Raw genomic sequence first — 25024 nt, forward strand, 5'->3', positions numbered from 1 at the left:
AAACCTACCATTCTATCAAAACCTGAGAACGTGACTTGACTAGTAGCAGAAGGTGAGAATTATTTGCAAACTCCTCATTGGTTGTTTTGTACATGTATGGTTGTATGATTCCAATGCTCCATGCTTGAACCATTATAATTCAAGTCTGCTTGAGGAGAGTAGCAGGTTGCAACACTAACAGTGGGCTGTCAATCAAGCATGCTCATTGGAATCAATCTGGGCAGAGTCCTAGTATATCAAATAAAACTGATTTAGATGTTTTTGAGCAATGTTATCATAATTTATGTGCTATATGAAACATACAACACAAGTTTAGTACCATAAAAAAATGTAACATTTTATGTTCCTTGGGTCTTTTAAAAAAAGCACTCAAAACCGGTGAGTTTTTCTTTCCTACTACCTGCTTCTAAGCAGCCTGTGATCCCAGCCACATATTTGAAGGCAGCTGGCACTACAGCGCAACCCCAGAACCTAGCAATCCAGAAAATAAACAACCAACCACAAACATGATATTACCAGCCTAACTCCACCGAGACCTGCATCCAGAGTCCTTTCTGAGTCTGCTTTGATGTGAATTGCACCAAGTGCAAAATGAAATCCAATCTGCTCTCCAGTGTAAAACAATTAAAAAAAATAATAAAAACATTTACAAAATGAAAGCAAGCAAGTAAACAAACAAACAAACAAACAAACAAAACTTAAAGAAAACCTGCTCTCTCTGGTCTAAAAGGTTTTTCAGAGCAGACTCCAAAATTAGCAGACAGTAAAAGGTGTCGCTCCTCTTCAGTGGGATTGCGGACAGGAATGTGTGGAGCTACTGGTGCTGTGAGAGCCTGCTCCAGACTGGGGACTAGCAGAGCTGCACAGTACAAAGGCACGTTCGTTTGTTTGAAGCAAGCGCACGCTTGCGTGTGAGTGGGTGTTTACGCGGAAGCAAAAGAGACAGACAGATGTATATTGAATTCGGTAACCAGGCATCCATGTCAAATTTGAGGTTTCTGGTCATTAAACTAGCCTAGCTAGTGTGTGCACATATGCATGGGAAACAAGTAAAGACCAACCCTGAGCAGACATGTGCATGTAGGATAAAAAAGGAGAAACAGCTGAAGGCTCCTAGGAGAGGAACTCTTCTCAAGTTCTCTTGACGGTTTTATTTCAATCACGTCAGTAAAGGTGTTAAAAGACTTCATTAAACTATGCCTTATCTGAAGAAATAGCTTAAACTAATTCAGTTCAATGGAACCACTATAAATCAAGACCATACCAGCAAGGGAAAAAAAATTTTTTTCTTGGTACAGGAGGATTAGAGGACATTCAAGGTTAGCATCATGCATTAAATAAAAACATAAATAAATAAGTAATGTACATGACCCCACCTACTCAGCCTCTGTAGGAGTTGGAACCAGCAAAGAAAGGGTTAATGTGGAGAAATCCCAGTAACACATTACAGACCTGTAGGACACATGTGCAATGACTGTGTGTGCACGTATGCATGCATACATGCATGTCTCAAAATAGCCCCTAGGCTTTGCCTTCTTACTCTAGTTATGGTCATGACATCCCTCAACAGATGTCTTCAAGCTCATACTGCTAAGATGAAACTCAAGAAAAGTTTCAACTGTGCCACCATATATCTTATAAAATGAAATTCTGTTCTGAAAGATCAAACTAACTAGCTCAGACTTGGAGAGCGGAGCAATGAGTCCCTGAGGATGGACCTTTTGTGCATGGAAGTAGTGACAAATGGTGATCTTATGACCTTGAAGTGCTGCAACATGTCAAAGAGCTGGAGAGACACAAAGGCCACAGGGAAGATCGTGTGTGTGTGCATAATCAGGCTGAATGTAGTACCTCAAAGATACTCTCTCCAACCACCTCACAACTGTGCAAAAAAATTAAATAAATAAATAAATAAATAAACATTTAAAAATTTATTCTCTACACCATAGTATGTAATTAAACACATTATATGTATTCTCACACACACACACACACACACACACACACACACACACACACACACACACACACACACACACACACACACACACACAGAGAGCACGAGAGTGTTAGCAACTGCTGTGTGCTGTAGAAAAAGATGAAAAATAGAGATTGAAAACTGTAGCGAAATACACAAGGTTTCCAAAGAGAGAGAAAGATTTCTGACAGAGGTCCTTCATCAGCCAGGCAAGAACTTTAAAGCACTTTGCTTACAGAGCTGATGAAGGACCTCTGTCTAAAAGATCCCGTTTCTGTAGTGTGCACTTCACTACAATTTTAATAGCTTTATAGCATACAGAGCTAATTGGTTTGCCAGTGTCAACTTCCTTTTAAGAAAATACCACAAAAAAAGGAATTTATTTTTTTGTTGTTGAAATGGTCAATGTATTCCACTAGAGTGGTGATTGTGTCCATTCTCTTTGTCATGGCTCACAGTTTTTGGGTTGCTGGAAGCAGGACAAACCACTCTTGCTTTTGATTGATTTAAAAACAAGAAAGTGCGTCAGTGGAACATGCTCGATGGCAGCGATTGTTTCAGCTACTGTTGGTCGCTCAATGGTGTGCTGTTGTTTTTGGAGTTCATTTTCATTCTTTTCCTTTAAGAGACATTTTATTTGAACTTGAATTATACATTTGAATAAGAAATTATTTAAATAATTTACGCAAATTGCATAAGTTGTTTCTGAACAAAAATTATTTATTTTTCTCTATTCCACCCAAGAACACTTTCTTATGATGTTATTATGAAGTCTGAAGGGTTACCATTTCCATAACCACTGTTTTGTTCCATTTCAACTCATTTCATTCCAAAGCTCATAGCATAATGTGCATCATTATCACAAGTTTTACTTGCTCCAGGGAGCAGTGTGACATTTCTGATTGTCTGAGCCCCTCCCCCCGCCCGGAAAATGTAAAAACACCATACTGGGCAGCGGTAACTCAGTGGTTAAGGTACCTGACTAGTAATCAGAAGGTTAATGAGCAAGGCCCTTAACCCTCAGTTGTATTCAGTCATAAATGTAAGTTTTTTAGGATAAAAGCATCAGCTGAATGCCGTAAATGCACTGGGGATGGGGTACTCTTCGCCTGAAAGAAGCTGAGCTTAAATCGGATGCAAAGAAGTGTGGAATTAGGACTCATATCACATTATAAACTTCCCATCTGCATACATTACCAAAGATTTGGGATCTGATTATAATGACTTCATAACCATGCATAATTACACAGAACTCTTCTATTCCACCTAACTGTTCTCCTTGAGCTAATTAAAGGATACCAGGTTCTCTCAACTCAGTTGATGTTTGAAGAAGTGTAATTATAACTTGTTTGATTCCAATTTATTTTGACATCTGGTCATATTGTAAACATGTGCACTTTACTAACAGGTTTGTTTTGTTGTGTGTATATTAATAGTGCTCTGTGGATTCCATTATATTTTCTCTCCAATTTAGTCTTAAATTTCTACATGTAATTTATATTTTGTTTATATGCAGAAAACCTAACAAACTCTACAACACAAAATCAACATACTTAATATAAATCTAATTCACTGAAAAATGCTCTTATTTAGGACTTCATAAACAAAAACAGTGACATTTTGAAGTCAAATTCCAGTATTTTGACATTTTGTAAAGCATAAACATTCTGCTTTTTTGGCCTTGCATTCCCGTTCTTTAAATCTCCACGTAGGCCTATACAGTGGTCGTATATTTGATGGGTATCTCTATTAAAAGTCTGTCATTGAAAAAAACCCTAGTCTATTAGCCATGTTTTGGATTTAATAAAGCTCCTCTCAGTTATGTTAGCTCAGAGGAAAGTAAATGTAAAATATAGCTATTTCTGACCAAACTTATTTAGTCATTTGGGGACTGTTGAGCCGTAAACTTGGCTGAATTTTTCGGAGGTTTTTTTTTTTTTTGTGTGTGTGTGTGTGTGTGTGTGTGTCGCTTGTGATATTTCGGTTGACTGTCACGTTGACGTGTTGTAGTCATGCCAACATATTCTACTGGAACTAAAACACACCACCACTTTATTTGCATGCCAATCATAGCAGCTACGCAAGAATGTTATTCCTGCACCTTTCAGTAAACGTTGGAATGGAAATTCTATTTTTGCTTGTGAATTCCATCAAATCTGTGATTGTGTGAAACCTGACTCCACAGGGACCTATATTACTTCTGCTCACTCAACTTTATGACTGGGACAACTGTTCCCTGAACAGTTCTTTTTTTCATATATGAGATTTTTGAGGCTTTTCTCAATAGGAAAAGAGTAAGAGGGGAGGAAGAAAAACAAAACAAAACAGGAAGACCAGGCAAGGAAGAAGATAATTACTTCATAATAAAGTAAACAGGGGTAAAGCATAGAACAGACATGTATTTTACATCAGCTCTACCATGCAAACTAAATAAGGCCAGTAGCGTTGTGGTGGATAGTCTACTATATTAAGCTACTACAAAACTTGGTTCAAGCAAAAAGCTTGCTTTATGATCACTGACAAATATCTGTTAAAAATTTGTCATGTCTTGGAGTTCACCCATGCTAAGGTTAAAATGTGTCTGTGGAAAATGTGACAGCATTGTCTATGAATGTTAAGCAAAAGAGCTGCTAAGGGTCTCATCACTGACCCACTGGCAAACACTGGTCCCAAGTTACCTACACAGGAACCAGCTTACATAAGACCTTCTGAGCTGCAATCAAACTGGGTACAATTAAAATTCCATTACAGAGTTTCTGGCCACTTTGTGCTGCTGAGGCCATGAAGTCACTCCCTGATCATCAAGCACAGCTGAAGCACATGGGCTGCCATGGGACAGGCGTCCTCGGATTTTTCCCCCTGCTCAACTAGGGAAGCTGAGAAGGTTCTAGATAATTGCCCTTGACGACTCCAGTCACAGCATGGGTCAAAGCAAAGGCCAACAGCTGCAGACTTCAATATACCAGATTGGCGTGTTCCCATTTCCAAAACTGGGGGGGTGGGTGTGGGGAATCAGACACTGGCTGAGATCAGGGACAGGTGCTGCCTTTACTGCCATAAAACTTCAATTTAGGAAGTGCAAACATTGGTCTTTAAAATTCCACTTTCCACTGAAAAGTCTATTTGGTGTCTGCTTCGGAATGTAGCTACCAGCGTAAACCTGAAGACAAGCTCAAAGAATGTGAACACTGAACTGATGATGGGGGCAGGGAAATCTATTTGCTCATAAAAATCACAGACAGGATGGCTTCCAGAGATCACTGCTGTTTGAGGTATTCAGTAAGGAATAAAGCTGAACCTGCCAGAGTTTAAATCAGCAGTTGACTAACGGATAAGAAAGTGAAGTTCTGGAGGACACTTATGATTCTTCTGGAAGAAAACCCTTGGAGGGAACAGTAAACAGTGCTAAAATGAAAGATTTGAGATTGATCCAAAGCCTTACAGACCCGATCTCAGCTGGGCACAAGAAGGGAGCAGGTGGGGTGAGACATGTCCAACAGCCATGTCAAAAGTCTGGCAGCTTATTGGACAGCAGGGAGCACAGCAGGCCAATGAGAGAAGCCTACCTCTCCCTGAGAAGCAAGTCTGATCACCACCCTCGTTCTGGCTGCTTCACAAAGCTGGCACACACCAAATAAGTCTGGCCAGGCCCAGTGCTGCCAAAGAATAATAGCAACTTTGAGGAGGAAAATTGTCTTTGTTCATTTGATAGTTACTATCATAAACTACAGAGGAAAATAGGACAGTTACAATTACACATTCTCCTTTGGCTCCCTGAGCAGAAGAACAGGATGATTTCTAGATGGTGGAGGGCTTTGTGCTTTTTGGACTGGAATTAGGAGAGGCCATACGAGGATATATATGTATAAAATATATATGTGTGTGTGTGTGTGTGTGCATGCGCGCGTGTGCGCGTGTGTGTGTGCGCGAGCAAGAGAGGAGGCAGGAGGTGCCCTTGGTGTGACACAGCAAGGAGTTCAATCGCCACGATGAACAAACCCGGGCAGCCAAGCACTAAAGACCCCTGCAGACCTCCTGACACTGTGTAAGCACAACCTGACACCAAGTACCCACAAGCAAAGAAAAGAGGGCACACTGACGAAACTACAAAGACATGATCCTTATGTGGTAGCCACACCAAATGAGAAGCCACAGTGCTTGAAAGGGTCAGAGTAATGATCCCAGAACTTTACCAAGAGGTTTCTTCTGCTATGTTGCACTGCTATGTTGCATTTATGTTTTAAAAAGGACTAAAACAGACTTGTTCATAGTTCAAAAACAAACCGCAAAAATGAGGCAAACATCTTTGCTTACACTCAATTTAAAAAGGCAAAGACGCTGCTTCGGCCCAGAAACCAGATGAGTAAAGTAACCAAGGCCAGCAGCAAAAATTGGAAAAAGTAAATGGCTAACTTTTGGAGTGCAAGGAAGTAGAAAGTACAGTGCTAAAACGACCAAATAAATGGGCAATGAGAGCCGAGGGTAAGAAATGGAAAGGGCAGAATCTCAGAGAAGGCCCAATGCAATTCATCAAGTAATAAGGCAGTTTCCAGAAGCTGTTGCTAGGTGGGCACATTGGCTTTCAAAAACTAGCACTGGTGTAATGGTGACAAAAGCTTGGAGCCAAGGCACGCAACAGAAAGATCTTTGTGCAAAGAAGTGCTCAGATCAAGAGCCACCAATAAACACTTGAAAAAGGGACGTTAAAGTGACATCAGTAGGATTTTGGTGCCATAGCCTGTAAATGGGACAACCCTCCCCCCTGTACCACTGCAAAGGACAAACAACTAACCAGCCTCTCAGCCTCTCACTTCAAATTAAAGTGAGCTCCAAACCAGTATGGAGAGAAATGGTCAATATTTACCTCTTGCTTTGCTTCTGTTCTTCAGTGTGCTGCATTTGAAAAGGCACAAGGATGACGAGGGATACATTACAGTCAGTCAGCTTTAGTTTAAAGCTCCAGTTTCAACCATATTAGAGGAGTCAGATATCACAGCTCACATTTTTATATTTTCAACAATGCTTTAGGGCACTGTAAGAACAGTATCAATTAGCCATTCCACGGTTTCTTATTTTTTGGCCTTTTGTTTTTAATTTATTGTTGAATTATGTGAACAAAATGGCAATTTGAAGCTGAGGTCTGAAACGGGTGCCTGATAAGGACCAAAAAAGCACCAGTGCAAGTAAAACAAGCCATAAATGACACTAATAATCAGAGAAGCATCAAGCTTAGCTATGCCAAAATTAACTTCTGGAGGATAGTTAAGAAGAGGGGAAAACAACGGAAAACCAAGCAGCAATGTATCTATTACTATAGCGAGTCATTTCACATATTAAACAGAGAATCCTCGAACAAACATCTAACTCATGGCAAAATACTCTCAGGTATAGGCACACAAGTGTTATAGGATATTGTTAGACTATATACTGGACACACATGTACTCTCAAAGGACATTCAACAAAGCATTAGTAAGTGGAGCCAATCTTAAATTAGGATTACAGACAGACAATGTTAAAACGTTAAATATGAACAAGAAAAATCTTTCCATGTTGAAACATGGCATAGGTTGTGTTTTAGAGGAGATAAGACATTCATCCAATGGCTGCAGAGCCAATCTGGTGGATCATCATGGAACACACCAATTTGGTATGTCTATGGTATGTGATCAACCATCAACAGTGATTTCTTAACCATACAAACATTCAACACTTCCTGTGTACTCAAAAAGACAAAAGCTAAATGAATGAATACTTATTTCACTGATAAGGCCATTTGACTTTAGCGCTGATTGTACTCCAGGGCTCAAAGCACAGTCTGCAGTTTGTTTGGTTTTTTTTAAAGGGTGGGGCTAGCAAGTGTTACGTCTGGTGAACAATGTGACAAATCACTTAACACGGCATCCTCTGTGTACTACATTACCTTCAGGAACGAAAGCAAAATGGGGTCACCTTTTCAAAAGGTGCACCTCCTGATAGTGTCTCAGACACAAATAAAATGAGAGAATATCTATTGCGCGAGACAATTTTCACTTAACAGAAATACACATTGGTCTGGTACAAAAGGCTGTACTTTTCTCTCTCCCCCATAAAACCACCAGTCATCCGTTTCACAATAAATAAATAAAAATCTGCAACACAGCTGGCATATTGATTACAAGCACGCTATAAACCTTTGCTCTCTCCAGGTTTTATTGATCTTGGATGCCCGAAATCCATTAGCGCCCTTTACATTCATAGTGCTTTGTGTCACGACTAGGATACAGCAAGTTCTCTCTCGTGTTTCCTTTAAACACGGCTGTGTAGAGGCGAGGCGAGGCAGCGCTGGATTAGTGCCGTTGGCGGCGGGCCTGCTGGTGCTGCTCTTTGGCTGGCCCTTCAGTCAATGAGGGCATCCAAGTGATCCGAATTACCAGAGTGGCTTCTGTGTCCAAGGGCTCCAGGAAGTGTCCAGCTAAGGGCCAGGCAAGAGCGACTTCCCGCATTTGACTATTATTAGACACCTCAGGAGGTCTTGGCTCTGCACTTTGGTGCCAGGACTGCACACAAAGCTTGCCTATATTGAGTCGACTCAAGTGGATCAAGAAGTGAGGCAGAAAAAGACAGGACCACAAACAGGACCGCTGAGACAGCGTACCGACAAACCTCCATTTGAATACTTGAAGCAAGCTAAATGTTGGCTTCACTTGTCTGTGGGTAAAGGTTCGACATCTTTCCTTGATAGCTTTCCAAATACCAGTAGCTCAGAGAGTCCTTGTTATGATGTTTAGACAGTACACCTCTGTATGAAAACAACACCAGGGTAATCAACAACTGTAAGTCTTTACTGCAAAGAAGTCAATCAGTAGAAGTTCATTACATCCCTGCTCTCTATCCTTTAAAAAACAGGCCTCATTAATAGTTGGCACAAGGGACAATTTAGACTCCTTACTGTCTCCTTGCTTCTTCTGAGTGCTTCAAACTTCTCCACAGACAAAATCATAATCCAAAAATCCCCGTACACCTTCAACTATAATTAATTCTGGAGAACATATCTATTAATCAAACCTCACACTGGCCTTTGGTATATCCCAGTCCCCAAGGCAATAATAAAAGGTGATCATGGGGTATGAGGTAAAGAACGCCATATTATAAAAGGTAAAGTTTCTTGTTATGACTGTATGCTACTTAATTATACCTTTAAAAGGACTGACTGGGCCAAATCAGAGTGATTTCTTTAGAGACCAGAGGCATGATGTGCAATCCATTTAGGTGGCAATGTTGAGATCTGACTGCAGCAGAGTGGAATATTAAAGCAAGTTTCTCTCTGCAGATTTCCCCACTAAAATAAGTCAGGACAAAGGACTTAACACCATTCTTTATGTCATTACTCATTCTGACAGCTCTGAATCTTCCCCAAATAACTATAAATAAAAACAGGTCTTCTGCCAACACGGAGAAAAATCTAGTTTTTAGTTGCAAACAGGCAGATGCTAGGGAACAATTAACCTTCAGACTAAGGTTCATAAGTCAAAAACTTCAGACTACCCACAAATGACCAGTGAGCAATAATGAAACAGAACGGCTGGCGAATACTACAAGCTAGTTTATTCAGAGGCATTTAGGACTAATTAACCCTTGGGCACCTCTGTGGAGACTTGGGGAAGAAGTAAAGAGGATTTCCACGTTATCTCCGGCAGAAACGGGACAGGCTGAACTGACCATCTGTCTCCCCTTTGCAGACAGTAGGGTTGGCACAGTAATAAATGGGAGGAAAGGCATGATAAACGTTTACTGAAGCTGAACGAGTGGTTAGGAGAATCAGCAGGCACAAGGCCCGGCCGTTTCAAAAGAAACTATGACAACTGCAAGCGGGAATGACACTCATGCAGGCTTACTGAAGCACACTGCATAAAGAAAAAAATAATTTCTTAGCGTACAGCTGGAGAAATCTATCCAGCCCCTTTGATTGCCTGCATTTCACAGTATACAATTCCCAACTCAAATCTGCATTGGAATATACTATCTCTCAGTGGCCCACAAATATCTATAAATACACAAAAAGCAGCAATACATGGGAGTTGACAACATGCCTGGCAGACCCAATTTTTGGTGTGATTAAGTAGGCAGGGGGGTGATATTACATCATCAAGAGTCCACTAATACCTTTCAAAAGCAGCACGACACCCTACCCAGCACCGCACACAAACATGCAGGCGGCAGTGCATCAGTGGTCATATGGCACAGAGTGGGAAGAGCAGGTTTAATGCAGGTAAGGTCAGCCTGTTGCGGTGGGGCACATGCAAAATTAAATAAAGAAGAGTAACTAAATGATGGTAAACTGGCAGCTAGCTAGAAATTAGTTAAAGAGCTAAAAGACTTTGGTCTCTAGTTAAACCCCTTTGGTAGGGGTGCAGAAAAATCAACTCAAGTGAAGGAAAAAGGAGAAAAAAAACTATAATAATCTAAATTATTGATTTACATTCACTACTGATAAGGAGGGGAATGAGGTCGTTTTGTGTTACACATTCAGCCCATCTACCCCAACAAAAACTTGAAAGTTTCAAAACTAATAAGACATATGGAGACAAATCAGAGCCATTTAAAAGGCAAGCCAATTGAACATTTTCATGAATTACTGCACATTTGAAAAGGACAGCAGATCTGTATGAGAAGGATTTCAAAAGACTAATGAAAAACCCTTGAGGGCATGGTACGGGGGTGGGGTGAGGTGTGGCAACTTGGATTGCCTCAGAATGGCTTCCCGAATCAAAGAAACCCCCTAAACTCCCTTGATTTACATATAGTACTGTAGTAACATGCAGTTACAACACTGTTGTATAATTTCCTCTTCAGCTGTCATGATATAAAAAGCAGGCAAGTTGAAAATATTAGACAACTGCTGCCTATCCTGGCTTCGTGTCGCCTTGCACTCCCCCTCACTTGCCTGCCCGCTACGAAACAAGATGAAACTTTACCTTGTTCGATGCCGATGCACTCAGAGCACCGGTCCAAAAAGTGGATATTTGTGATTTACTTCACCTCCTTTTAAAAAACAAAAACCTACAGCAGTCACCTGAGAGCCATTGTTTACACTGCTATCTGGCTCTGTGAGTAGGTCATCTTGATTCAGAGCATCTTCAAATGTGAACGGGAAGTTTCCGTCACTCTGTCACACAATGAAGACTGATTTTTACTTAACTGCTCTCACCAGGATCCCACAGATGACTTATTTATGTCAGCATTCTGAATTCAAAATGTGTTTAATTTGTTTAATCTATAATTAGAATTATAGACTACACAATATTTCACTCTGTCACACCCATGACTGAGAACACAAATTAATCATGAAAGTGCACTGAATGAAAACTGAACACTGTTTCAAAAACACTTAAGAACACCCAGGATTCCTGCCCCCACCTCCTGCAGGTTCTGAAATATGAAGTTCAATCATCTGAGCCATATGTGTTGTGACATTTTATTACTGCCCAAAAAGTAAAAATCCACTGGACACACCGGATTTCTGCCTCTGTATAAGTCACATGTATTTTAGGTTACCTTGGCTAACAAACCAACTATTTAAAAACTAGGTGTTAGCAAATATCACTTAGATACCATATAAGAACATGCAGAGGTGATGGAGACGGCTTCATTTTAGGAAGCAGTGATTTTAAAGGAGAATTTCGAAGGCAAGAAGATGTCAACCATGAATTACATCCACCGAGATGAGATTTATTTGCCAAGCTCGGACAATGTTAAACACTCTGATCGTTATGCTGAACAGGTCGCATATCTGGCCGAAGTTCAACAGAGACAAAAGGAGAGTTCATCATTTCTGTTTTATCTCATATATCTCTGCCGATTGCTTTTTGAGTGTCTCTCACCACGCACAGGAGTTATAAGAAGCATGTTCAGTCCGCGCGTTTTAGAGGCACCTCGATCAATCAGGACATTTTGGTTTTTGGGATGAAGGTATGCTATCTCGTAGTTATTGTAAGGACGCAAACACAAGCTCTATTGTGTAATCAAATGCCGAACTGACCTTTACAAGCTCTGGTAAATCATTACCCAGCACTGCGGCTATTTACACAATGCAGCATGCTTGAAAACGAACTGTAGGAAAACGAATATGACAAATCGACACAGTCAAAACAAATGAGCTGATGAGTCAAAAGATGATCAGATGAGTAGTGCTTACAGCGCTTAACAGTAACAGGAAACTTGTAAAACGTCAGTAGCTAACGAACAAACTTTATCATTAGCTGGCTGGCTAGCTCGTAATATGTTTTAGCAAGAGTGTTTCAGAGGAGGCATTATAAACGCCAAGAACTGAAGCGCAGATCCTTCACGATTCCAGAAATCTAAAAAAAAAACATGCAGACGTAAAGTTAGCCTAACATAGCCGAGACGGTCACTGATGGCATACACTGGCACAATGTCTTGCTTCCGAAACGTCTTATAGTGGAAAAACAATATATGGCAAATATGCCAAATTACAAACACAGACTCCAAATCACCTGTGTGTCTACATGAATGCGTACATGGTTAGATGCTGCCGGTACTTGCTTTTCCAGAGTTTTAGGAGAACTATGAAGTTCTGCCATTCCTACCGTAATAGCTCCTACTAGCAAGAGGGTAACTTCACTGGCAGTGACAAGGACAAGCTGCCACAACACCTTTCGTCTAATCTCTGTAAAGAACTGGCATTTGAATTAGCCTGAGTGCTTTAACTGAAAGACTGGCTACACTTTTGAATGCGGTTATGGGCTATATAGGAAAACAAAGATGCCAACTCAAAGGCAGTGTGCACTGTCGACATGTTGGCACTGCACTCCATCAAAACAAGCCCCTTAAATATTCACGTCTGTGCTCGTTACAGATATTACACTTACCGTTGCAGTCTGTCAGTATATTCTTTCAACCCTGGACGGCTACAAAGCAACGTGGTAAGACGCAAAAGTGTAGGCTTCACTTCACTTGAGAGAGGAACGACGTCCCTTCTATGGCAACCAACAACACCGGAATGAACACACACACGGCTTGCTATAGCACTGGGAACACTCTCCCAAACATCGCGAGATGCAACGAGACAAAAATCAGAACGTCCAATCGTAATGCAAAATGTTTATCCAATGGAATTACAGGCGTCAAGATATACCCGTGCTAGGATTGGACAGGCTTTCAAGATTGACACTAGGGACAACCATACAAAGCTCAGTTTAATGTTTAGTAAACATTTTTGCAAAATTTACTCAAGTAGACTTTTACATACCCCTCAGATTTGCTTATAATACATTTGTAATTTTTTTAGCCTCACGGGGACATGTGCGTTACATGTCAGACAGTTTAAATAACAGAAAATTAGGAAACTGCGTTCACACCAGTTCTCCATAGCTGCAACTTTTAAATGTGTTGTTTATCTGTAGCACTGTGCATTGTGCAATCAATGTAAGAAGTCTATCCAAGCCCCGAGGTTTGCAGTTGGTTATGTCCTATAAATGGTCCCCACTGCCCCACTTTAAAACTGTAGTAAAATACACCGTTCCCAGAGGAACAACGTTTCGGACAGTGTTCCTTCATCAGCTGTGCAATGTGGTTACGTGAATCATACTGTCAGTCGATATGTCATACCGTTTGCTAGCTGTACTTAACAACCACGAACACCTTATAGCTCCAGTGGTGAAAGCATTATGCTCTTCATAATACCCATCCACTGAAGAGGACGACATTAAGGGGCCAGTCTTGAGAACAACTTTAGTTTACATTGAGAGTAAGTTTATTTTAGCTCAGAGTTTCCAATAGTGATATCAGTATAGGTAGTCTCTGCAAACAGACGTAGGTCCAGTCTAGAGGTGGCAAGGTCTAGCATGAACTTGCTTGGCAAAGTAGTCAACAGGCCATGTAATTAAATAAAATGTTATTAATTTTAAAATGTCAAAACACGATCTGCAAACAGGTGTAATCCAAAAGTGAATCTGCATCTATAATGAAAACAGCGCTCATGCACAGCCAGCAGGTCTATTCAGAGACTTATTAGCTGATGGCAAATGAATCTGAGGAAAACACGCTGAGTATAGATGATTAATTTAGATGGCAAAGACCGGGCACAGTCCACTGTCAATTTAAGATGGCTTAGCCTGATTTAAACATATTAATAAACAACTTAAATCATGACATGCAACTATTTGATTGCACTTTTCCAATAAGATGCATTCAGGAATTAGTTAGGCTATAGGACAGTTTTTGTAGAATACAGAATTCTCAATTTAGGGTGCAGATTTGAGTGTGTAATTCCAGAAAAGGGGAAAAACACAGGCACTAACGTGGCAGATTATTCTAGCGTTCCATCAAAGTGCAGCCAGTGCACTTTAAAACATTTTGTTTTGTATTGACAAAAGAGTATGCAAAGAACTAACATTGCTTTTTAGTTAGTAAGCACAGTCATCAAATCAATTATTTTTGTGCTAAAGTGAATTTTTATTACTTTACATGTATTTGACTGCTGTATATTGTACTAAAAGATGTAGAGGTAGTAGAAATTGTGGCGTAGTACACAAGATTACCAGAGAAACAGGATTTTTCCAACAGAGGTCCTTCATCAGATGTGCAAGGAAAGTTGTTTTGAAATTCTAGGAGGTGAAACCAAACAAAACAGTAGATATCATAACATTAATTCCATGGGGTTCTAAAGTTCAAAGAGTATAGATCAGTTTTTTTTTTTCCTTAAGTTCCCTACTTTCATTGCTGCCATGGCAACAACTTGCCACTAGAAATGACAAATCCTTAATTCTGATTGTCCGAAGATGTTCAGAGAAACAATCGGCAATCAGCAATCCTTCTCTTGGTTTCCCTAAAGTAAAGCTGATTGTATCTCTTGCAAGATGCAGTAGACAACTCCTGCAATAATGCATAAGGAGGAATGGGTGATAACAATTAATCCTGTTCTGCTAGGCGATTGTAGCACATATAGCACATCTAGAGTAGGAGCCAGTACCACAGTTCTTATTGGACTGCATTTATCTCACTCTTGACAAGCATGTCTTTGATGTTTTTGTATTGTGCGTAAGAAATTAGTGGAGGTTCCTTAAAGGGGATACGGTCTCTGTTTAAGTATAATATTAACTACTGTTTTATTTGAGGGATGATAAGTGAGTACCAAAGGAATTCTTGTTGTCTTAACAGTAGATTGTTTATATGTCAGTGCAAAGTCATAATCTGTGATTTCCTTAGGAAATCTACAGTTATGAAATTATTTACACATTTACATTTATAGGAAGCCTTCAAACAGGTTTAAGTCTTAAGGTATTTAAACTAGAATTTTCAGACTTAACTGAAACATCCAACATTATCATTCTCATGGCAGAATGTCTTATATTCTATGAACATTCCAGAGCTGGGTTGACTTTAGAGAAAGAAGAAGTAAACAGTTGGAGCTCCTCAAATATGCATGTAACAGTCAGTAAATGTTATCAATGTATCCTTGCTGTAGCCATTTCTGTCTTTTCTCTAGAATGTATAAGAAAAACAATCATTCTTTGCATATATATATATAATGTGTGTGTGTGTGTGTGTGTGTGTGTGTGTGTGTGTGTGTGTGTGTGTTTGTGTGTTTGTGACACACTGCTTTAGCTTAGTCTGAGGAGTCTATTCTGAGCTAAATATTTAAATATTTTGACAGCACTGATGTACGGAATACCAATGCAGTGCCCTATTACCCCATGTCTCTTGGATAAAGATAACAATGACCCACCCAATGACCCTCATCAGTTTTTACAGCCAAAACGTGTCAGCCTGTTCTAACTGTTACAAAATAGCTCTGATTATGCGCCCACACGTGTTTTCCTGTGCGGAGGCCTGTTTTTTCAAAATCAACCATCTCATGTGGGGAGAAAAAGTTCCAAAGGGAGAAAACCACACAATAAGAAAAAGAGACTCAGAATCTAATCACAAATCCTGGCAGTTCTCTCCTCACACTCCTCTTGCAGAGACAGCACTAGAAAGCATTGTGTCCTCATTAAGGGGAGTCTTTTTATCCCTGTCCAGATTTGCAGCCCAAGAACACATACAATCTTTAGAACCATGGATATGTTCCATGTGGTATCACTGTTAAAAATTCACAGAAAACCTTAAATAATAGGAATATGTGCAATCTCGTTGGCTTTATTCAGCAGCAACTGGTCTGTCAGTTGCTATCATTTTACTCCTGTCCTCTCACTAAATGTCTGCCATGTACTGTTCCTTTTTCATGACTGTCATGATTTTAATATAATTAAATTGTCCAACATGTTTTTTTAAACGATTGGTGTATTTCTGAAAAGCGTAATCTTAGGTTCTCACTCGGCCACAAACATGTAAAAACTGTATTGTAGACCGCTAAAAAGTAGCCTGAATATAGAAAACAGTGTGTTCAGTCCCCCGTGGTGGTCCCTGGAGACACCTTCAGCTGAACTCTCTCTCCATGCATTGCAGCAGAATTACAAGAGAGGAGTAAAGTAGTTTGGAAACACTCATTGTGAGATGGCTGATGCTATCTCCCCGAGTCTGAGTTGCTTTATGCCTGTATGTGTGTGTGTGTGGGTGTGTGTGTGTGTGTGTGTGTGTGTGTGTGTGTGTGCATACATCAGGCTAAGCCCACGGGAAGAAAATGCATACAGTGTTCTCCAGTCCTTTGTAGTTTGACTGATTTGCAGAGACTGACAGGGAGAGATAACGCATTCACGACCAAGTCCATTTCTTCCTTCTGATTTGTATTCTGCTGCAGTTTCTCAATTTCATGCTGCTAAAATGAAGTTTGACGCCTTTTTAATGCACTGCTGTCCATATCTAATATCCATCGCCACGCATAAAGTGACTGAGCTGAGAAAGACAGAAGGAGGCCTAATGCTGGATTAAGATGGCTGAGAGTAAACTTATGTGAAACCTGAAAATAACACTTCCCACTGTCATGATTTCAGCTACAATGGCAGACTAACATTTTTACAGTTTTTGCACTGAATCACTAAACGTTAACATTGAATGAACAATGTAATATATTATACATATCGATATTCTACATTATTTAGAGTGCTGTATTCTACACCGAAACATCTCGACCTTTCCAGTGATACTTTGATTAATGGGCTGGTTTGCCTTTGTGTGCAGGACAGGATGTATAAATACGGCGCAGTGGCAACGCTTCCAATTTCTGCGAGTGTAGCATCAAACAGCACAACCGAATCCGGGCTTGGACCAGCAGAATCGAAGTGATTGATCTGGCTGCTCGTGGGCCAGCAAGTCCTCGCATTGTTCCCTCCTTTTTAAAACAATACTGATTTTACTAATCAGGCCACATCTCGTGTCCTGGAGTCTCAGACAAGAGGAGGCAGGAGTGCAGCCTGGTCTCGACTCTGGTGTACGCCAGGCGCTCGTTACACCTAGTGCTCGTTAAACACCAGTAACGCTGAATGTTCTTTGCAGTCAAACGCACTCTTGCGAGGCGACGTGAGCGGGCTACTCTGGACTGGGGGCCCTGCAGAGAGCACAGAAGGCGACTAACAGCTGATTGATTTTGGAGTTACTGTGTGGACTTTGCAACCCTTTGTTGTCTTTCATTTTCTCGGGCCTCTGAGCTTATAAAAGATTCATGCGGACTGCTTACTGCATTTGTTAATGTACCTTAAGCAGAGGCTCACTGAGCCAGAGAGCACCAGCAGTCCTGTTATAAATATTTACCAGCACTTACAAACCCACTTCCCCCTCTTTCTCTCTTTTTCTTTCTTTTCTCTCTCACTCACTCATTCATTCACAAGGAGGAGTCAACAGTATGCCACGGTTGGAGAAAGTGAGAGGACAATCAATGTCAAAGTTTTTTTTAGGAACAGTCATAACAAAGGCGTATGCAGTGGCATTTTACTTATTGGCAGAGAGAACAAAAGTGGTGTTCCTGATGGAGTGATGTGTGTGTATGTGTACGTGTTTATGTATTTATGGCTGAAGGTGAGAGAATGTTTGTATCCATTGCATGTTATGCAGATGTCCAATCCTCCATTGGTGTCTGGCTGACAACTTGTTTAAGTCAGGGTTGCTGGGGGGGGGGGGGGGGGGGAGGCAGAGAGAGAAGCGAGAGAGAGGAAGAGAGAGAGAGAGAGAGAGAGAGAGAGAGAGAGAGAGAGAGAACAGGGTGAGTAAATTGCATAGGGGAGTCTTTCCCGTACCTCCATCTCGATCTCTACCATTCCTCTCCTCCTACCCCCCCTCCTCTCTCTCTCTCTCTCTCTCTCTCTCTCTCTCTCTCTCTCTCTCTCTCATGCCTGTCTCCTTTTGCACTGCTCCTGCCAAAGAGAGCTAAGAAGAGAAACACGCCCTGCTCATCTGAAGCATGCAAATGCAGTCCTCTGCTTCCCCAGGAGACACACACAGAGGTGAGAGGCAGAAGGTGTGTCACCAAGATCTTGCTCAGAGGTACAAACATTCGTGTGTCTGCCAGGTAAGGGAAAGTGTGCTCGTTATGCCGTGGGTACATGCATAAGTGCATGTGTAATTTTCCCACATTTCTCTGCCTGTTCTGTTAATGAGCTTGTAAATGAATGTTTGGAAATGTCTGATCATCCTTTCATACCTGGTTAATAAGTCTGTTGTGTTTGCAGTAACCACAACCAAAGCCTACAAATCCATACATTGTCACACGTATGCACAGCATTTGAAAGTCTTCTTCAGAACATTTGCTCACACTTCTGCAAATGCATCTCTTTTAAGATATCTGTAAGATTTGATGTATTTTAATGACATTCAAATAAAACTGATGACAGCTGCAAAGGATAGCTCCTAAATAAACCAACACGTGTGTTTTGCAGCCTCTTGGCACAAAGCGAATCCGGCTGCTTTTAGGTCTCTCATCCTCATTTCCTAAATAGAGCACAGGCTTCTGCTGCTTTCCCTGTCGGAAACTGTGCTGCACGCCTCTTACTTTAGAAAGACAGAGCAAGGCCGTCTTTGTGCTCGTCTCGGCACGTTCTCAGTCTCCACCCTCCAAGATCTGTGGCGCTGTCATGAAGCATGAGAGAGACTTCCTACGTGGAGGACTCTCTACGACTGAAGCATATAAAACAAATCATTCTTAAATTCTGTGGGAATAATACAAATTATGCAAATAAGCCCCCAAAACATCAAATCTGCAATAGTGTGCAGATGGAGTGTTGGGTGTTTGGGGTGCTTGCAGTGGAAGCTTCACACTCATCTGCATATTTACTCGTATATATTTTCAAATTTACGCTCCCTTATCCGGAATGAGCACACTAGCTTAACACCTGGAATAATACGTTACAGTCGGGCCGATTCTGAATAGTGCAGCGACTGACACTAAGAGGAATATATTAGAGTGGTTATGAATGGGTTTGCTTGTAAAAGTGAATCACACCATGATGATAGCGCTGTGTAGTAAAGCTCCGAGAGACTGGAGGTTGGCCAGGCCAGGCAGTAAAGCTGCGATGCAAGGCGCACAAGCGCTCCGTGAGTCATCGTGGGGGGATCTTTCGCTTCCCTCGTGCAGAGGAGCCAGGCGATTTATTACCTTGTAGAGTAGTTTGTAGTCTTGGCAGGAGCTGGAGAGAAAGCAAGAAGGCTCTGTGATGAAGTTACTCCCCCCCACCCCCCGGTACACCATAAGTGAGATAGGTCTTATGCTACTACATTAATGAGGGTCGAACGGCATTTAAATTTGAATTGCTGAACTAAAAAAAAAGTGCCTATTAAAAACCAACAAAAAAACACACAACATTCTCCATGTTGACTGCGTGGATTGCACCTGTGTGAGTGAACCACTAAAAACACATTGACAATGGCCACAAATGTCTTTCTCTCTGGCATATTTCCAGGCATTCTAAGACCTTCACGTTACCAGGCAGTCTGCTTTAGTTCCCAGTGGCACCAGCTTGGGCACATCAGACAGTAAATATGTAATTAGGGCTCCTCTGCTGTGTTGCAATGCGATTAGCTACAGGCAGGGGAGGACAGGCCACAGGCAGAGAGAGAGAGAGAGTTTGGAGTTACCAAACACACAGGGCAGTCATGGAGGGTTTATGCCCCATGCTCTTCTGGCACTGTCTAAGAGTAACTCAATATTTTATCAGTGATTGATGATAAACCCTGGCTGGGCTCTTGGTGAGGCTGGTTTAGAGGAAGCTGCTTTTATTTAGTGTATTATTATTTATTTACTTATTTACTTGTACACTTTTGCTTAGTAGCAAAGTTCCTGAACCGATCTGGAGGCTCAGCACACTGGAATGAGCAGGAGACGGGACAGCATCGAGGACAATGGCAGATAGAGAGCAGTGACGATATACTAAACACACAAGAATATGTACACACCCACACACACACACACACACACACACACACACCCACACACACACACACACACCCACACACCCACACCCACACACACACACACACACACACACACACACACACACACACACACACTGCCTTTGGGAGTGACCCTGTACTTTCAAGCAGGGAACATGAGCTCAGACTGAACAGCTCACGCTTCCGTATTGATTAGTGGTGCGCCAAGGTTGTACGGTGGGTCAAGTGACTGCGAGCACCCGCTGCTGGAGATAATCCAGGGTAATGGACAGAGTCCTCAGCGGAGGACAATGGAATGACAATGTGGTTTTTCCTAGTGCCACCGTGCATGCAAATCTGAAGTACATGCAGAATGTCTTTTTAATGTTGCGTGCAAGCGCAGGCAAATGGGAATCTCGTGAGAGAAACACTAGCCTGAGTAACAAAGTGGAGGAAAAAAAGATGATGAGAGAGAGAGGGAGAGAGAGAGAGAGAGAGAGAGAGAGATAAAGGGCATCTATTGTATACAGAGTAGGAATAGAGTGAACAAACACATGAGAGCAAGCACGTGAGAGCACACCAGCCAGGGAACGCGTGTTTGATTATGGAGCCACACAGTCAGGGTGAATCTTCATTAATGTTTGATTACAGATGGTGGAGCCGAGTGCTGCTGTTAGTCGTATGGAAGACGACCTTGCAGCCCTTGCAACCGCTCCTGCCTCTACTCTCATGCTCATCTTTCTCTCTCTCTCTTTCTCTTTTTCTTCCGCTTTTTCTCTCCTCTTTGCCTCTGTTTTACTCCCTCTTCCCAGGTCACATTTAGCCATCTGTTCCTCTCCATGTGGGTCTATAAAGGATGAGGCCTGGGACTATGGAAACAGAGATCAACACCCTGGTTCTATGGAAAACAGAGAAGTAAAAAGAAACAATAGGAGTGGTGCTGTTTGGCAGAAGAGATATGCTGTCCTTTACAGGCTGTTTCCCTCATCCGTTCACGTTTTACACCCCGTACAACGCAGTGTAAAACTCTTTAGACTAATGAAACACACATGAAAAGCAAATATATGTGGGAGTATTTCAGACGCGATGCCAATGAAATTTATCATGCTCAAAAAACACGAAAACTCATTGTGCATTAGCAGATGAATAAATCTGTAAAATCTAAGTTTACACAAAGGTTTGCTGTGAGGCCACCTTGCCGAATTTTAATAACTGTTGTCTGTGAATAACTTTCATGGTTTTATTTTTGTGTAATGGTTTACTTGCTGTTATTACCCAACTGAATGAAAGCAGGCAATCATTTTCCACAGAGCATAGGACTAATCTCAACAATGAAGTAAAATGACATTTTATGGTGTGACAATGTTTACATATAAGTGGTTCAATCAAAGTGTGCCTAAGGCTTAAATAAACCCTTTCATTTTGGTGGTGAATCACTTTGGAAATTACACTTGGTATATCCTCAGAGGTAATGTTTGTCATAGGCTTGCATTTGCAGTGATTCCATTTGTACTGTTAAATCTGACAGCCACATTCAGTGTGGATTTTCACAGTGACACAGCTGATGCCAGCCCTGAGCAAGAAATGATGTGGAGTGGAGAAAACATTTGAAGTTTCTGAATCACAAATGAATCAGAGATGAAAATGTCCACAAGGCCATGTGTGCGTGCGTGTGTGTGTGTGTGTGTGTGTGTGTGTGTGTGTGTGCGCGTGTTTGGGCGGGGGGGGGGGGGGGGGTGCGTAAATATAGTTAAAAAATGGAAACTGCGTACATGGAACTCCATAAAGAAGAAGCTAAAATGAAACCATATAGAACACTATGGTAAACTGAAATCTTAAACACAACTGCCTCCTTAAGCAGCTAATATCTTTTGTGCAATCAGGTTATTTTAAGGCTGATTCATATTGCTTAGCTGCCAGATGGCTATCAAATTGCACTGAATGCCTCAATCAACATTAATAATGAACGATTCACTCCCTTTTCTGTCTCTTAGTCCACTCTCCTCTTGTGTGTTTACCCCACTTTTGGGGTAAGCATTCAGATATAACGCAGAACTGGATTAGCAGTACTTTATGTGTAGTTTCTCACTTCTGCTGAATAATCCCAATCCCTTCTCCCACTGTCACACACACACACACACACACATACACAGACACACACACACACACACACACACACACACACACACACACACACACACACACACACACAGTGTGCATTTGTCTGATAGATATAGAGGGAAAGGACACAAACTGAATTCTGATCTGATGCTTCAGAGACTGGACAATATGACCATCTTCACAGGTTTATGGTGATCTGAAAACCATGTTATCAAAGATAGAAATGATCGATTTTTCTTTTACTACTATTATTTTTGATTATCTGTAAAACATTAACAGAAATATAAGTACTATATCTGTACCATTTTAGATAGGAAGCACCAGTTCATATAAACCTAGTATCAAGTCAAGTACATTGTAATGACAAAATAAGGCCACATTGAAGGTCTTGATTTACACTACCCTCTAGTGGTAAACATATTTCACTGCTACACTGCTTAGCTATAACTCGCAGGCTTTTATTGACCTGTGACCATTACTATGCCAAGGAAATGCCAAAGAAATGTTATATACTACTAGCCAAGGAAATGTTTTCTATTGGGTAACAAGCTATTTTCTTATAAGCCTGGAATGATGCACCCTGCGATTGTCTCAAATGACCTCATAGTCTGACAGGTCAAGTCATATGACTCACCTGTCCCTCTCAGGTAGGGGAACATGGTACAGCACCCCAGGAACTCACAGTCTGTAGGGGCCGGTGGTCAGGAATATAGCAAATGATACCATTCTCTGAAATTGCAGCACACATTCTTATAGCACCCTCACACAGCCCTGACACATCCACCGTGCCTCTGTAACCAATGATATCAGACACTGAACAGACACAGTTCATTTAATCACCCTGCTGACAACTTTGTTGAAACCAGCTTCTATGTATTCTAATTTACAGACACTCTGTGAGGCACTACAATATCATAGCTTTCTACGACAATTTTATAGATGTGCAGTACCATGTGCAGTAATGTGCAGTACTATGAGTGTAATGTTTTGTTTAGTACTCACACAATACTCACACAGTACTCACATGTGCTCTGCGTTGGCTGTACCCTTCCACCTGCTTCAGCCATATTGAAGTCATGGCTGCCTACTAAAAGTGTGGACATTCAAATGTATCAAAAAAAGTGTGGATGTTCTGCTGACACTTCTAAATCTACTGGAGAGTACAGAACAATCACAAGGTTTGATATTTGCAGGGGAAGAGTTGGTTATCACATTTACCATTTTGTCAAGGAGCAAGAAGAAACTGAAAAACTGAAAAAAGAAAGTGGAATGATTCAAGCATAAGCAATGTTCAAAACTGCCTTGAGAAAGTTTGGAAAAGATGTAGACAAAAACAAGAACTCTACAAAAGCAGTATTCGCAAGGAAGGCGATCAGATGACATCATCAGTCAGTTTTGTGTGTGTGTGTGTGTGTGTGTGTTTCTAAAATGTAATGGACAGCAAGACCTCACTGTTGCATCACAAACAAAACAGTTGTAACCTTCATATAACCATCTGCTGCTGCTCATTAGATCAGTATTTCACTGGTACATATTTTTTGTTGGTCATTTGTTCTTCCTATTAATTGTCACACCTTCAGTAAGAAAACTGTCTACCGCAGACTACGTTTCCCATAAGGCTCTTGTGCGTTACCAGCCTCCTGATTATTAGCTGCACCTGTGTCTCCTTCTTCCTTATGTTTCCTTAAATAAACCCTCTTGTTTCTTTGCGTCTTTACGAAGTCTCGTTTGCCTGTGTTATGTTTCTGAGCCGTGGATTATTGTTCTTTGCTATTCTGGATTATTTGACATTGTCTGTTTTTGGATTAGTCTCTTGCTTGTTTTCTTTTGGATTTGTTTGCCATGTGCCTCTATAGGATTTACCTCAGTCTGTTTACGACTGCGTCTCGGATTTCCCCTATTAAACTGATAACGTTTAACTGCATTTGATTCTGTCTCTGTTCAAGAACCCTGACAGAAGACCTTGCCTTCTATGCAGTTAGCAAGTACAAAGTCTGCTATCAGATGCCTTGGCAGCGCAAGGTCGACTACTTCTCAAGTCTCTGGGCAATATGGTGGAAGAACTCACGAGATAAGTGCAACAACTCACTGTGTTAGTGCCATCAGTCACGGACTTGACACATCCCCTGGCTACACTAATTACCAGCGAGGTGAGAGCATTAGCACTATCCCTCCGTCCGCTAGTAGCAGTTTTCCTTTTTGTCTTGCCTTTCCTAATAACTATAAAGGAGATCTGGCTGGTTGTAAGCGATTCCTTCCTGAACATTAATTGTAGTTTGCACATCCGCCTCTTTGTACAGATTCTGTCTGCATTTCCCTCATTATCTCCTTGTTGCATGGAAAAGCGCTAGATTAGACTAACGCGGTGTGGAGTGAAGGCGGAGAAATCACAAGAGACTATAACCTCTTCGCACACCTGTTTGGGCTCTGTTTGACCAGCTTTTAGAAAGCAGCGCTTTAGAAGGCAGAGGTTTTGTTCACCCTACGGCAAGGTTCTCATTCTGCAGCAAAACATGCCCTGGAATTCTACACGTTGGCTGGAACGAGGCAGCTTTGACCACTGCGTATACACAAGAACTCAATACTGAACTAGTTAAGAAATTAGCCTTTCGTGATGAGTCCAAATT

At 41.3% G+C, this 25024-nt stretch overlaps 1 protein-coding gene across 3 annotated transcripts in view; it reads right to left on the reverse strand.

Annotated features, from left to right (window-relative positions):
- glceb (glucuronic acid epimerase b) overlaps window positions 1–25024 on the reverse strand; it is a 64674-nt gene that overhangs the window by 27258 nt on the left and 12392 nt on the right. Inside the window, exon 1 of one of the 3 annotated variants that reach the window (XM_035520724.2) lies at window positions 12848–12996. The exons of the other annotated variants lie outside the window; for them this stretch is intronic. The gene's annotated coding sequence lies outside the window, so the exon portion shown is untranslated. Of the gene's footprint in view, window positions 1–12847; window positions 12997–25024 lie in introns of those variants that run through there. 3 annotated transcript variants of the gene reach the window in all.

Source organism: Electrophorus electricus, chromosome 23 (assembly GCF_041902795.1).
Source record: "Electrophorus electricus isolate QZ-2024a chromosome 23, ASM4190279v1, whole genome shotgun sequence".
Taxonomy (NCBI): Eukaryota; Metazoa; Chordata; class Actinopteri; order Gymnotiformes; family Gymnotidae; genus Electrophorus; species Electrophorus electricus.